This window comes from Crinia signifera, chromosome 19, assembly GCF_055691185.1.
Source record: "Crinia signifera chromosome 19, ASM5569118v1, whole genome shotgun sequence".
In the NCBI taxonomy this organism is placed as follows: Eukaryota; Metazoa; Chordata; class Amphibia; order Anura; family Myobatrachidae; genus Crinia; species Crinia signifera.
The window spans coordinates 38904541-38921300 of NC_139226.1; positions in this window are offsets into that span (position 1 = coordinate 38904541).

Genomic DNA, 16760 nt, shown 5'->3' on the forward strand with positions numbered 1-16760 from the left:
CCTCCTTTTATTTTTTATTTTTTACTGAATATTGCTGCAAATGATTTTATGGAAATTGCTGTATATAGATGAATAAAGTGTTTGCGCATTTTTATCTATAAGAAAAGGACTTTCATTGGACATCACCCGAGCGCCTATTATTTTAGACTCCTAATTCTTTTCTGTATCACTAATTGGGGAGGATGGCAAAGAAAGTCCGCTACCAAACACAAGCACCAGTCAACTAGATTGCTTCCACTCTATACATTTCCCCATGGGGATTGTTGGACATCCGAGTTGTTGTTCACAGTATTGCGAGTGCCGGTACCTTCTGTTCCAAAACACCGCCATCTTCGTGTTTCGGGTTCTGATATTTTCGCACATTTTTTTTTTTTTGGGTCCTACGCTATTATTAACCTCAATAGCATTAATTTCCACTAATTTCCAGTCCATTCTGAACACCTCACAATATTGTTTTTAGGGCAAAAGTTTGCACTAAGGTAGCTGGATAACTATGCTAAGCCACACAGGTGTGCACTGCAGCGGCAGCCAGGATGGCTGTTTGAAAAACTAGGCAACAAAAATAATGGCAAAAAAAGAGGTGCACGATGGAATTGTCCTTGGGCCCTCCCACCCACCCTTATGTTGTGTAAATAGGACATTCACACTTTAACAAACCAATCATTTCAGCAACCGTCTCCCACACGACTTTGGCTGAAATTATTGGTTTGTTTGGGCCCCACAAAAAAAGAAGCAAGTCACCTCTCCCTGTACAAACTGGCTCTATATCATATCATATCATTTTGATGAACATCATCTTCTCCACATTTTGCGGAAGCAACCTTCTTCACTGCTCACTGACCAGGCTCCCCGCTGCACTAAAAACTCTTTCAGAGTACACACTGGAGGGGGGACAACTCAGGTAAAATAGAGCCAGTTTGACTTTGTACAGGGGTTTCCAAACTGCCTTTTTGTCCTGCCAGTACAGGTAAGGACTGTCTGACATGTCTACTTGGATGCTGTCACCAAAGTAATCTTCCACCACAGTGATGGGAAGGTACGGCATTACAACCACCAACACCCTTTGACGCTGCTTGGGAAATTTGTGATACCGTGTCTTTAGAAGGCTGAGTTGTTTGCTGTCTTTTTGTTGACAGCTTAACTCTCTTTCATTTTCATGGGGGGAGGAGGATGAGTAGGAGGGCTGTGATCATCATGTGAAGGTGGACCACTAGTCAAGAAAATAGGCCAGGCCCTTAGCTGTTCCTTGCCACTGCGTGTGGTAAATGGCATTTTGACAAGCTTACGTTTCTCCTCCAAGGATTTACATTTTTTTTTTCATAAATGTACTCAACTTTGCCTTTTTGAATTTTACAGGCCCTCGACGATGACATTGGGCAACGGCATTGGCAGAAGACGTTGATGGAATTTGATAATCATGTTCTTTGTCTTGACTAGTGGCAGCAGCTTGAGCACTTGTGGTTCTTGTACTAGGATTATTATTTATGTCAGTAACCCTTATTGTTATAAAATAATGTTTGTTATTTTGCAGCACCGATGTGCAGTGTGCATTGTGCACACAGGTGAGTTGAGACTTGCACTACCCTGGCCTGTCCCAGCTAACAGTCACACAGCAGCAGACACAGAAAAAATGAAAATGTTCATTATTAAGGAATTTAAGTCAGTAACCCTTATTGTCCAAAAAAAAAATTAGATTATTCAGCAGCACCGATTATTTTGCAGCACCGGTGTGCACACCGGTGAGGTGAGACTTGTAGTACCCTCTCCCAGCTAACAGTCACACAGCAGCAGACACAGAAAAATTGAAAAGGATTATTAAGAAGTCAGTAACCCCTTTATTGTAAAATAAAAATGATATTTTGCAATTTGCACCGACGTACGGCCTGCAAAGGTAAGGTGAGACTTGTGGTATCCTCTCCCGGCTTACACACACAGCAGCAGACACAGAACATTTTTAAAGGATTATTAATAGGTCAGAATTAACCCCTTTATTCTAATATAAAAATTATATTTTGCAATTTGCACCGACATGTTGCCTGCACAGGTGAGGTGAGACTTGTAGTACCCTGTTCCAGTTTAGTCACACAGCAGCAGACACAGAAAATTTGAAAAGGATTATTATTAAGGAATTTGGTGGTAGGGACTGGGAGTCGGACTGGGAGTGGGACTGGAGGACAGGTAAATCAATCTATATGAGGCACAGGGGCAGACTACATGGATAAATATATAATATACAGCACAGACTCTGTCAGTGTACCACCACACTACACTACACTAACACAGTCAGACTCAGCAGGGTGTCACTATCAGCAGTGTAGTAGTTAAAACTACTACCCCACGCAGGTTGCACAGCGGGGCGGGAGAGTGAGCATGCGGGCGGGCACCAGGGAAGACAGCCAGACGTGCACACTGTTCAATCTCCTAGAGTGGAGTGAACATGGCGCCTGCCCGTCCATCCTTATATACATACAGAGCCGGCCCTAGCCTAAATGATGCCCTAGGCAAGATTTTGGCTGGTGCCCCTAGCACCGCCACTAGTTCCACCTCTGACCCTGCTCCCCTTTCCCAGCACCATCAACCCTCATCATAGCAGTCATCATTTTTGGTGCTCCTACCCGCAATATTTTAAATAGAAACAGTGCACACATTTGGTGCACAGCCCACACAGGGGTGTGTTCTTGCTGGGAAGGGGCATGGCCACACAATTTTACCCCCAATTCAAATTATGCCACACTGTAGTGCAACTTTATTCACATTATATCATGCGATGGTGTCACTTATTCACGTTACATCACACTGTAGTACCACTTTACCTTATATACATTACTCCTCACATTATTCACATTATACCCTAAGAAAAAAATCCTGAGAAAATATTGTATTTTAACCATCTCCATGGCCACACTGCAACCCAGCTCAAAGCAGTGTGTGCTGGGCAGAGGAGGAGAGCTGCAGCTGCTGCTGTCACTTAAGTGGAGGGGGCCCAGGGGCCCCACTGGGCCCTCCCATCAGACTTTGGCCTGGGTAATTTGTACCCCCTACCCCTTTCTCTCGGCACCCCTGATAATACCACACAGTAATGCCCCTTACACATGACACACATTATTAATGTCCTTATAACCATAATGCCCCTTACACATTATGCCAACCTTTATTAATGCCCTTCATACACATAATGACACACATAATGTCCCTTACACATATGTTGCACATTATTAATGCCTTTATACACATGACACACATAATGCCCATTACACATATGTTATTAATGCCCTTATACAAATCGCACAGCCGCTAACCCTGTGACCTCTGCCTCTGCTTGGATACAGATGTTTCCGGATACATCTTGCCTCAATAGGCCATGCAGCTCCTGGCCAGTTCTGCTAACGTTGGGTGCCTTTTTTGCTAAAAATTCGTCTTATTTGCATTGTTATGACGAGCACACACAAGGAGCTTCCGATGATTAAAATGATATGCAGCATGCCTATATTTTGTGTGCGACTGTACCTGCATACGGAATGCTATGTTACAGTGATTTCTATGAATACACTATTTCATATGCAGATACACCCTCAGTCACACACAGAATATAGGCATGCTGCATATCATTTTAATCAGCAGAAGCTGCTGATGCCCCATAGGCATTCCAAATGCCCTAGGCAATTGCCTAGTTTGCCTATGCCTAAGGCCGGCCCTGTATACATATAGTTACGTTGTAGTGACGTTGTCCGGATCTGGCAAGATCCGACAGCATGATCTCGCAGGCGCCGGAAAGGCGTGCTCCGAGTCTGGGTGGGTAAACCTGAGCTGGCTCATGAACGCTCTTGGATAATGTGGTGTTCGGAGGTGTCCGAATTCCCGGAATCCAGACGCGCTCATCTCTAATACACACACACATTGTGGCAGGGCCATCATCTTCACACGTGAGGATAATGTGGAGGATCCAGTCTGCTCTCCTGATGGTGGAATAGCTGCCCAGGTGATAGGCTGGGGGTCTGGGCTACGGTAGGAACCACTGGAGCTTTTGTGTTTGTACTATCCTGTGACACATGTATGCTGCAATGCTGTAACCATTCTTGCTGTGCTGATTACCTGGTATGCTGTGTATCTGCTACAAAATTAAAGACCAAGGGCAAGATGTAGTAGGATTCGTTTTTAGACTTTTGATATATTTAGTCAGAAATATGGCCCAATTTGCCTGTTATATGTAATTCGCACATGGATGCTAATTGCGGTAAAAATATCCCTTTTTGCCACAAAATTCACACATTTTGACCTGTCGATTTTTTTCTCACACCGTCCGCATCCATATGTTTTCCCATTATAAAGCATACAACTTTAACAGGGTGCGTTTATTTGAAAGCGTTACAAAAAAATCAACAAATAGATAAGGTTCAGACTGGCGAATTTGACTGAACATGAACAGATCTGTGTAGGGATGCCTATTCCCGGGATTCCCAGGATACCTGGGATTGAGTTTGTCAATATAATGACAAACTTTAATTCCCCCCTCTGTCCCCCCCAAACCAGTGTCACTTACAGTACCCGGGCGGCAGTGTCTGGGAGGCCCAGGGGTGGTGTTCTGGAAGCCCGGGAGGAGGTTGATTGCCGGGCGGTTGTGTGGTTGGTAGGCGTGGAGCAGCAGGTGCGCTTCACAGCATGACCTCTGCCATCAGGTCACACTGCACGGCAGCGCGCCGAGATCAGGAGCAGCTGGGCAGCGTCTGAGCTGGTCTCTCAGCACTGCCCGGCATTAGATTGCACATGCGCAGGGCAATCCTGGCATTTTTAGGGCCAAATCCCAGGATCCCGTTGATCCTGATTCTGGGATTGGCCACCCTAAATCTGTGCATGGTTCTGTCCCAAAAAATGTGTAAAGGTAAAAATTTGAAAAAAAAAAAAAATGGTGTGGGGTCTCCCCCCTTCCCCAGAGCATAACCAGCACCGGTCCTGGTTTTAGAAATTTAGGGGACAGAAATCATAGGGGAACCCCATAATTTCTTAAACCCACAGCAGGCTCAAGGGCCAGTCCTGGTTCCCAAAATATGGGGGACAAAATGAGTAGAGGTCTCCAGTAGTTTGCCAACCTGCATTGGGCCCAAACAGTCAACAGGGTAATGCCACAGCCAGTGTAAACTTTTATGCAAGTGCCCCTGGCCAAAGCATTAATCCCTGTGGATGATTAGCCCGGGCAGGGACCCTGGGGGAGTGGGGACAATCTCAATAAAGCCCCCCCCCCCCCCCCCCCTCCAGAGTTAACCCTGCCTGAGCTGAAGCCCGGGGCTGTGCCCGGTGCTCCTGGGGCGGTAGGCACTGAGCTGATGGTGAAAGCGATATCAATAGAATAAAACTATTGTGTAATGTTGTGGAAATACAAGTTCCAGCAAGCCTGCACCACATGCATGGACTTGAAGAACCACAAGTACCAGTATGCCGGGCTTTAAAGGCCCTGCTGGTACTTGTGGTTCCACAAGATGACAAATAGCTAAATAAAACACGCACACACCAGACCAGTATAACTTTATTTCATACTACATTCATCCACTCATACTCATATATGGATTCCTTTAAGGGCCTGTCCTCTTCTCCAAGTAGAATCCAATAGGTTTCCCAATGAACACGCACATGTGTATTAAATCAAATAATTTCATGACTAAAACGTGCACTTTTTCATGACCAAATATCACACCAAATCACATGTGAATTCTATTCCTGCCCCTACATTTTCATTCCATTACATTTGCAATTTTGTGAAAAATTTATGATTTCAAAACGTGCGATTTAGGAACATGACTAAAAAGCTCATCCTATTTCTTCTCGCCCCAAAACTTCATTGGATTCAGTGTATGTGCTTCCTTGTTACATATATACATACATAAACACACACACACTCGAATTACCGTGTTCCTGAAATCTATAAATAAACAGACTTTCCAACCAAGGGCGTAACTACCATAGGTGTAGAGAGCTTGTCTGGATCTAAAATTTACTAGTTTGTAAATTATAGGCTGAAAGACAAACACGTTGATGTCTTAGTTCCAGGGTGTCTTTTAAAGGATTAGCTAAAGAGCTTTAAGAGAGGATTCAGAGACAGGTTTGAGATACAAAAATAGGAAGAAGAAATTTACACCTCTCATTTTATACATTTTTATTGTCAGATTAACTCACATTAATACACTCCTATCGACACAGTAGATATTATAATTATATAATTTACATAAAAAAATGGCAAAAATTATTTTCTACAGCATAAAAAATACAGCACCGTATATTAAAAATTATACTATGTATTTACTTGTTTTGTTATTTTCATAATTGATTATTTGCAACCAAGTTAAAAACTCTGGACAGTCAAAGTGACAAGTTGCAGAAAATACACATAGATGGAAGCAGAATACATATTAGAATGACGAAGAAGGTCCAGAAAGTAGAGTAGACACTTTTATTGAGATCTTTAAGTCTGGAGGGAAATGCTGAGACAATATAAGTTGGAGTACATGGAGTAAAAGTGAAGTAGAGGATAGGATAGGCTGCCGCTGTAGTGAAGAGTTGGATTTTGAGCGTAATCTAGTGTACACTCCGACTTAATAACCAACTACAGACCAGCATCAAGCCTTCTTGTTCTAGGAAAGGTTATTGAGAAAGTGGTTGCAACTCCACTAGAAACCTGCCTGTCATCTCATGATATTTATGATCCATTTCAGTGGATTTTTAGATGGGGGTTTCCAAGTGTAATCCAAAATCTCCCTTTCTGCAGTGCATATAGGTGTACATATAGGAGTCTGGGGGAGTGATAACAGCCCTAAAATGTGGTCTTTTTTTTTTACACAGGAATAGGAAAGTATATGGAATACTATATTAATATTTAACAGTACTGATGGTCTATAGTATAGGCTGTTTCAAACATTTAAATAAGATAAGTGGTCAGGAAAAGGTTAAACTTATCATAAATAAATACACAAACATAATAGAACCAGTACTGCACTTTCTAAGCTCACAATCTCCCACTTCATGGTAAGGCTCCTGTCTCTTCCTCCTGGCAGCTACTCTCTGGTCCATTGCGATGTTTGAGGGCTCAGATCGACACATACAGTAAATGTTGTAGAATAAGCTGGTACACTGGGCATGTGCAGCAGCTCTGCTCTGTCCCTTACACTGCATGATGTGGTGGCAGCTCTACTGATCATATTATATACTAGTCTTAATTTAAGGCACTTGCCAAGAGGAGGGGGGTTTCCAGGCAACTAGAACCCCCCCCCCCCCCCCCCCCCCTGCGTTTGCCTATGCATTCCAGACTTGATGGTGTTCACATGAAAAATCCACTCACGGTCTGTTCGGTCGGCGTCTTACTGCATTCGGATGGTGTGAGCGATCCGTATGGAGGGCAGGGCCAAGAACACTAGGTTCCTGTCTGAAAATACACATCCGTGCAATTCAACTAGAATAAGGGCCATAGTGCAGATAAAAAACACTTTAATGGGCACACAAAAAGGTAATTCACATACACAACATAAATGTTTGTACCTAAATAATGTGCACTCTGGGCTGGGTACCACAAGGTTTTATAAAACAAATAATGGGTAATCACCTCCACGCGTCTGGGGCACCACCTGAGATCACGAACTCCCTCAGCCGCACCTGATTCTCGTGGCGTGCCGGATTCCAACAGCGGGATCAGACAGAGTGGAGGGCTGCCGAACAAACACAAGTGTGTGTCACCGAGCTACGCCCTAACGCATTTCGTCCCGGACTTTGTCAGAGGGCACGGCTGGTGATTGCTTGTAGTTACAATGTAACGCTGGCGGCATCCAATTACTGTTTCGCTTTTAGCATACATTGTATGGCCTCATAATACTTTAGAGTGCCTATATGTTCAGTTATGTTACCTGGGGAACTTTCACAGTTATGTATCAGTTCAGTCCCCTGACATGTCTTTGGGGGGCCACATAGCCCTCCATGTGTTTGCCAGAGGTAGCCTGACTGCCATTAGGTACCAAGATGAGATCCTCAGATCCCTTGTGAGACCATATGCTAGTGCGGTTGGCTCTGGGATCCTCCTAATGCAAGACAATGCTAGACCTCATGTGGCTGGAGTGTGCCAGCAGTTCCTACAAGACGAAGGCATTGATGCTATGGACTGGCCCGCCCGTTCCCCAGACCTGAATCCAATTGAGCACATCTGGGACATCATGTCTTGCTCCATTAACCAACGCCACGTTGCACTGCAGACTGTCCAGGAGTTGGCGGATGCTTTAGTCCAGGTCTGGTCCTTTAGTCCAGGTCCTCAGGAGACCATCCACCACCTCATCAGGAGCATGCCCAAGCATTGTAGGGAGGTCATACATGCACGTGGAGGCCACACACACTACTGAGCCTCAGTTTAACTTGTTTGAAGTACATTACATCAAAGTTGGATCAGCCTGTAGTGTGTTTTTCCACTTTAATTTTGAGATATATCTATAGATATATATATATAACAACAATAGTATCTTCAGTCCCTTATAGATGTAATGTCTTATTAAAAACAATTATATATATATATATATATATATATAAAGAAATACTCTTGTGGCTTCTTTTCTGAAGAATGTTTTTCTTTTCAGATAGCATCAATCAATACCCGATGCATTTCGTCTCCATCGGAGACTTCATCAGGGGTTTTGTTTACAATCTAAAAAATGCAATATACAAAAATTCTCTTTACAGAATATTCATCACACAATGACATTACATACAGTTAACTAAAAGAATTTATCAACATTGATTAATAAAATGGAGTTTTATAATAGGAAAATTCATAAAAAAGAAGAAAGGTGGAGGGACCACAGAAGAAAAGAACGTATAAGAGTCACACTGATTTCTAATAGTCCGATGGTGTCACACAAAAGGTGACCAATATATTATTGGTCATAACCAATTCATTACAGCCCGGGGAACCAAATGCAATGACAGGACTTGCGCTGTTAATCTGTTACATTTCGATCTTGTAATATTGTCCACTCTCTGTAGTTATGGTTCACAAAAACACGTTGAGTGGCAATCTGTCGTTCAGGCCCTGTGGTTTGGTGGAATTGAGCTTGTGGATCCATCTGGCTTCCAACCTTAACAGTTTTCCGTCTTCTCTGCGAATAGAGGGAAGAATGTGATCCACGGCCATGTGCTTCAGATCCGAAAGTTTGTTTTCCATGTCACAGAAGTGCTTGGCAACTGGTTGTTCTTGACCTTGATAGCGGATCTATGCAGAGCCATCCTATCTCTCATGGGCCTAATAGTTTTCCCTACATTTAGTAGGTCACATGGGCATTTTATTATGTATATGATATAAGAGGACATGCAGTTGAGGACATGTTTGATACGGTGGGCCTTATCGTCTGTCGGATGGATGAAAGTAGGGCCTGTCAACATATCTTGACAGGTGGTGCATTTTATGCACTTGTAGCACCCTGTTTGATGGGTTAGGAAGTTCATTGGCTGAGGTCTATTGCTCTCAGAAAAAACCTGTGATGTCATTCTGGACAATAATGTCTTTGATACTGCGTCCCTTCTTGTAACATAACATTGGAGTTTTTTTATTTAAACCCGGTAGGTTGGTATCCATCTTGACTATTGGCCATAGGGGTCTTGTAGCTCTGGGTATGATGGCGCTGGCAGTGTTTAACTTCGTGACAAAGGGTAACCTGTCTTCTTGGGTTTTCAGCTTGTTGGCCGTTGACGGTACCAATAGGCTGTTGCGGTTATTGTCTAGCACTTCTGATTTCTGTTGTCGCAAATGGTCATATTCATAGCCTCTGGCTGCGAACTTGTCGACTATCACGTCTAGTGTGTCGGCGAGTTTGTTAGGATCGCTGACTATCCTGTTGGCATGGATCATTTGAGACCTGCGTAAAGCTTTTTTCAGGGATCTTGGGTGCAAGCTGTTACTTTTGAGCACCGTGTTCCTGTCTGTTGGTTTAACGTATAGTTACATTTGGAACTTACCATTTTCCAGCTTAATTAGGACATCCAGGTAACTGATTTCTTTATCCGACAGACTGTAAGTCAGCTTAATCGGTGAGGGTCTTTTGTTGATGTCCTCTATTAATGACTTCCTCGGCTTCACCGTGCCATACCATGAATATGTCATCTATATATCTGGTCAGTAATTTGGTCTTATTTGTTGCCAGTGGATTGTTGTAAAACATCTCCTCCTCCTGTCTGAACATGTAAATGTTGGCAAAAGAGGGGGAGATGGAACTCCCCATTGCACACCCGGACTTTTGTTTATAAAAGCGACCATTAAATAGGAAATAATTTTTGGTTAGTGTTAGAGACATCAATTCCAAGAAAAATTCCAAGTTAATCGTGGACATCTGATTGGTAACAAGAAATTCCCTCATTGTCAACAGACCATCTTCTTGCGGGATACTTGTATATAAACTTGTAACATCCATGACCACCAACAGGGTTCCTTATTATTTACAATGCAGGCATCTTTATACAAACATTGCTTACAGCTGACCCAACAGCCGTTTCAACCAGGGTTACTGGTTTTCATCAGGGGTGACACATACTGAAAATAGTGGACATATATATACATGAGAAAAGGGCTCCAGTCCCTCCTACACTGACCCTGTCAACTGGTATCTCCAGCGGGTTCAGCGGTGACTGACAGCCGCGATAGCGGGGCCGCCGTCATCAGAGCTGACGTCTACACATCACACAGCACCTGAGTGTGCTTCTAAATGGTGAGCATTGCCGAATGCACCAGCCCACTGTTGTAGTCACTTGCATCCGTCATTATATGGTATGTGTTAATTGCCGGACTGAGGTTGCACTGTGAACAGTGCCATATTTGGTCCCTCGGTGTCATAAGTTGATTTTTACACCTGCATAACAAACTGACAACAACCGTTTAAGTTCCTAACATCCCACTCTGCACGAGTCAGCTGCCGCTGTGACAGGGCAGCGCTCACGCTCTCATCCTAGTCACCACTTGTCTCCATGCACCACACTTCACATACCCATTAGCTATCTTGCCCCGTGTCTGCGCAGAAGGCTTGTTGCCATAGGAACAACCAGTGCGCCGCCCACATACACACTGCACTAGGCAGCTGATCGCATACTGATAGAGACACAGGGGAATCCCCTGTTGACGTCAGCTCTGATGACGGCGGCCCCCGCTATCGCGGCTGTCAGTCAGATACCAGCTGACGGGGTCAGTGTAGGAGGGACTGGCGCCCTTTTCTCATGATTATATATGCCACTACTTTCAGTATGTGTCACCCCTGACAAAAACCAGTAACCCTGGTTGAAACTGCTGTTGGGTCAGCTGTACGCAATGTTTGTATAAAGATGCCTGCATTGTAAATACAATACAATTTTTCTTCATCCACAAACGAGTGCTGGTCCCTTCTTGCTTTGTCTGCCTGCTACGGAGATTGGGTGAGTGAGTTTCAATATATATATATATATATATATATATATATATATATATATATATATATATATATATATATACTGTATATATATATATATATATATATATATATACACAGTGCTATTTTTCAGCAGGAATCAGCAGGAACTCAGTTCCTGAACCTCTAATTAAATATGACATCATCAGGAACTTAAAATGTACTTTCCATAAGATAAGTTTTATTTTAAAGTCACCTGTGAGTGCCTTTGTTTCTAAATTCAATATATACATCTATCTCTCCCTCCCTCTCTCTATTATATATATTTTTTTTTAATTAATTGATCCACCCCCAGACCTGTAGTTCCTGAACCTATTTTTCCAGAAAAATAGTACTGTGTATATATATATATCCTGAGGACGAGCACTGGGCTCGAAACACTGGTGTAGGTCACCTGATATGCAATAAAGCACTTTATTTACTTCAAGACTCTGAGTGACGCCTGTTGCCTGATTTACCTATATATATATATATATATATATATATATATATATATATATATATATATATATTAGTAGAAGTAACAGAGGCACTCACAAGACTTGTTGTGGGATAATTTAGCAGTCTTTAATCCGACATGTTTCGGGGATAAATCCCTATCATCAGGGGGGATTTAAGGCGGATTTGATTAAGGGTTTGATTAAGACATGTCTTGATAAAGGGTTGTTATCCGAAACGTTGACACACTTGACCAGCATCGTCTGAATTTTGTTACATTACTGACTGCCGCCGTGCAGTATTTCGGAAATCTCCTGAGTGCCATCCATTTCTTTTAGAAGTATATTAAGGCACCTGAGTAACAAACAAGAAGGTGCACAAGTCCTTTTTTTTAGAGCAACTTCACAGGTCCCAAGCGGTGATAATAAATAGAACTTAAAATCAGTTCCGTGATCGGCAGCTCCGTGTGATAAAATGCGCTGGGGCGTGGCCTAGCACCGATCGAAGGTGTGAGTGTAACCACTCCAGCAAGACCGGAGTGTCTGAGATTTAGGCTGTGAAAGCTGTGGTTGTCTGAAACCGCCACAACGGGTAAATACCTGCATGTATGGTTTTAAAAGAATAAAGAATTTTATCTTTTAGATACACGCCACTCATTCCCACGGTTAAAAAAAATGACATTGCACAATGAATGAGGAGACACATGGTCACATAATTGGCCTGATAGTATTAAGAAAACAGATCCACTAACTTATTGAAAGCAGAAAATGGAGTTAGTACAGGTCTTGAACTAAAACTCACTAGGTTTACTATAAATTATAGGCTGAAAGACAAACACCTTGTTCCAGGGTGTCTTTTATAGGATTAGATAAAGATCTTTTAGAGAGCAATTAGAGACAGATTATAGATGGAAGAGCGAAATAACCCCTCCCATTTTAGTGTCAGATTAACTCACAAATATTATACTACAGCGAATGTCAAGTAATATTAATAGACTCCTATCAACACAGTAGCTGTTATAATTATATCAGTAATACCCCATTCTCACTGCAGGCAAATTCCCGGGCCTAGCACATCGACCCGGTAATTTGCCTTTTAGCACAGGTTTTTTTGCAATGTGAACTGTCTGCATACCTGGATCTCATACACGGGTACAACCCTTCTTTTTACCCATGTTTGAGATCCGGGTATACAGACACGGGTTGACCCCTTCTCACTACCTAAAAACCCATGTTAAAAGGCACATTCCCGGGTAGAACTGCTTCACCCGGGAATTTGCTTAGCAGTGAGAACAGGGGTCCCTCACCGCAGCTCCCGGCATTTAAATGCCGGGTAAGTGCCGTGTAGTTCACACTTGCAGTGTGAACACGGTATTACATAAAATATTTTGGCAAAAATTATTTCCTACAGCATAAAAAAACAGCATAGTATATTACAAATTATACAATGTATTTATTTATTATGTATGTTTTATTATTTTGATAATTTATTATTTGCAACCAAGTTCAAAACTCTGGACAGTCAAAGTGACACATTTGTATAAAATACACACAGAGGGAAACAAAAAAATACACACGTTGGGGCAGATGTATTAAGCCTTAACAAGAGATAAATAAACGTCCAGTCAATCAGCTCCTAACTGCCATTTTACAGGCTGTGTTTGAAAAAAGTCAGCAAGGAACTGATTGGCTGGACGTTTATCTCTCTTTATCACCCTTGCACTTATCTCATGTTAAGGCTTAATACATCTGCCCCAGTGTTAGAATGATGAAGACATTTCAAAACGTAGAGTAGCGTAGACACTATTATTGAGATCTTAAAGTCTGGAGGGCAATGCAATATAAGCTAGAGTAGATGGAGCAAGAGTGAAGAAACACTCGTATCCAGTGAGGATAGGTAGCCGCTGTAGTGAAGAGTTAAATTTTGAGTGAAACCTAGTGTAGTGTAGACCCCAACTTCATGACCAACTACAGACCAGTATCAACCCTTCTTGTTCTAGGAAAGGTTATTGTGAAAGTGGTTGCAACTCAACTAGAAACCTGCCTGTCATCTCATGATATTTATGATCCGTTCCAGTCTGGAGAAATGGACATAGCACCGCAGTGAAAGACAGTGCTAGCTCTGTCTTTCCTGCTAGATCGCGGGGCTTTGAATTTAAACAATAGGCAATACCCTGCTCTGCACAGATAGTTACATAGTTACATAGTAGATAAGGCTGAATAAAGACTTGTGTCCATCGAGTTCAACCTAGTTTTAGAATAGCTTATCCCTTGTTGTATAATATATTCTGATATTTTCAAAGACAGATTGTTTGTTATTTGTACCCTTGGATGTTTTTAACCAATAAATGTTTGTACAACCTTATTTTAAATGTATTTATTGTGTCTGCCGACACCACCTCCCCAGGAAGAGAGTTCCAGAGTTTGACTGCTCTGATCGTAAACAATGTTTTCCTTCTAAGGGAACAAAATCTTCTTTCTTCTAATCTAAACTTGTGCCGGCGAGCTCTAGATTCCTTCCTTGCATTAAACAGAGTGCTTGATAGTTCCTTATATTGGCCCCTGATATATTTGTACATTATATGTTGAGCATGTCCCCCCTTAAACGTCTCTTCTCTAGTGTAAATAGTCCCAAATTGCTTAATTTTTCTTCATAGCTTAAATTCTCCATTCCCCTAATAAGCTTTGTTGCTCTTCTTTGGATTTTTTCCAATTCTATGATGTCCTTTTTATAGTGTGGGGCCCAGAATTGTACTCCGTATTCAAGGTGAGGTCTAATCAATGATTTGCACAGAGGCATAATTACTTTGAGTCCCTCGTTTCCATGCCCCTTTTAATACATGCTAGAATTCTGTTGGCCTTTTTTGTTGCTATGTGACATTGAGCACTGCACCCCAGTTTGTCATCTATTTGGACTCCTAGATCCTTTTCAAGTACTGAAATACCCAATGCCTCCCCCACTTAGGTTAGAACTAGCACACTGGTTATGCCTCCCAAGGTGCATAACCTTACATTTATCCACATTGAACCTCATCTTCCACTTTTTTGCCCACTCATATAGATTGTTGAGATCATTTTGAAGCGCGGCGACATCCTCTGTTGATTTAATAACTCTTCTCAATTTTGTGTCATCAGCAAAGATGGATATGTGGCACCCTGCAGCGGGTCCCACTGAGGAAATACAGGGAGGATGAATCCCCCCGGCAGAGAAGGGGTTAACCCCTCCAAAGGTGCCGACGCGGAGGGGCAGAGACGGGACTTACCCGGCCTGATTGACAGGGCTAGGGGAAGCCTGGCGGGGATTGGCAGGGGGAAGTGGCACGAATAAGCGGGGAGGAAGGAGGCGTGCGCGCAGGAAGAAGGACAGCACGTGAGGAGGAGAGCGGCGTGTCTGAATGGAGAGAGAGGAGCGAGCAGCGGCACCAAACAGCAGAGACCCAGTGGCTGTGTCAGTGCGAGGCAGCATCTGACAGCCATACCGTCTAGCATCCAGCGGCGGGTCTCGTGGCTGACGGCGGTGCCCGACAGCGGGAGTCCCCGCACCCAGCAGTAGAGCCAGGCGCCACCCAGCAGCAGCCCGCACCCGGTGAAAGCTCCCAATGCAGGACTGGGAGGCCGGACACCAGAGCCACACACCCCAGCAATCCACTCAGGAATCACGTGAGTCGGCCTGTGAGGCCTGAGTTAGGCGTACTTCAGGTGGTGCCAGATAGGACAGGCCCCTGACCCCCATGGGAACAGATACTAAAAGGGAGAGACTCCGAGTTCCCTGCCACCATTGTGGAAAAACCCCAGTTGCCAGCCCTAAAGACAGTGTAATATTGCTGGGTTAACCCTATAGAGCAGCCCCACAGTGCAACAGGCTGATGGAAGGAGCAGCAGCACGGGACAGGGGCATAGAGGTGACCTGATCCCTCTGCCACCCAGCACCACCGTGACAGAATTGTGAGTCCGGCCCTGGTGGCCATAATCCCCCAGAAGCCCCTCAGTGCAAGCCCCAGCAGAGAGACAATGGGACCTTATAGGGTTACTGCAGGATGAAGGTTGGAAGGGGTGCCTATTTTCCTTTAGTACCAGCGAATACAGCATCAGCCAGCAACCACAGGATTCCAGCTAAAGAGGGTCTTCTTCCCCTAGCACTACGGCGCCCTTAGATCCAAGCAGGCCAATTCAAGGCTATTGATCCGTAGGAAGGCCTAATTTGAGTAACACTCAGGCTATTGATCCGTAGGAAGGCCTGAGTAAAGTGAGACCCAGGCTAGTTATCCGTAGGAAGGCCGGGCTCTCCCTTAAAGGCACATTCTCAGGTTCGGGACAACCGTTTGGTAGCAGTACCCTTAATCAGACATTATCGGGCCCGACGCATACAGTACTTGTGTCATCAGGATAAGTGTTGATTGCTTGACATGTTAGAGATGATAATGTTGTTGGTTCACCGTGTTAGTCGTATGCTATGTGTTGTCAGATGTATGTGTAATATGCTGCAATTTCCTTTCTGACGATTGGTTACCTTTCTCTTTTAGATCCTGGATTTCCCTGTTGCGATGCTTCTCCTCGTTGACGGTAAGTACAGACAGTTGGTTTTGGAGTTAAAGATTTATTAGAATTATGCGGGAAAACAGGGTCATCGATTAACAATGACTTTCAAATACTGACAGGTTAGATCACAATACACTTTTGTCTACAATACATCTTATTGAAGTTGCCAAAACTATTTCAACATGTTGCATTAACATTTCTTACTAACATTTAAGTTTGAACATAAAAAGTTGGTAGCGGGTATCACCTTATAACTACACAGGTTATGCAAAATTACTTTAACCGTTTAACTAAAATTGCACTTTTACCCGACACAACATAACTTTCATAG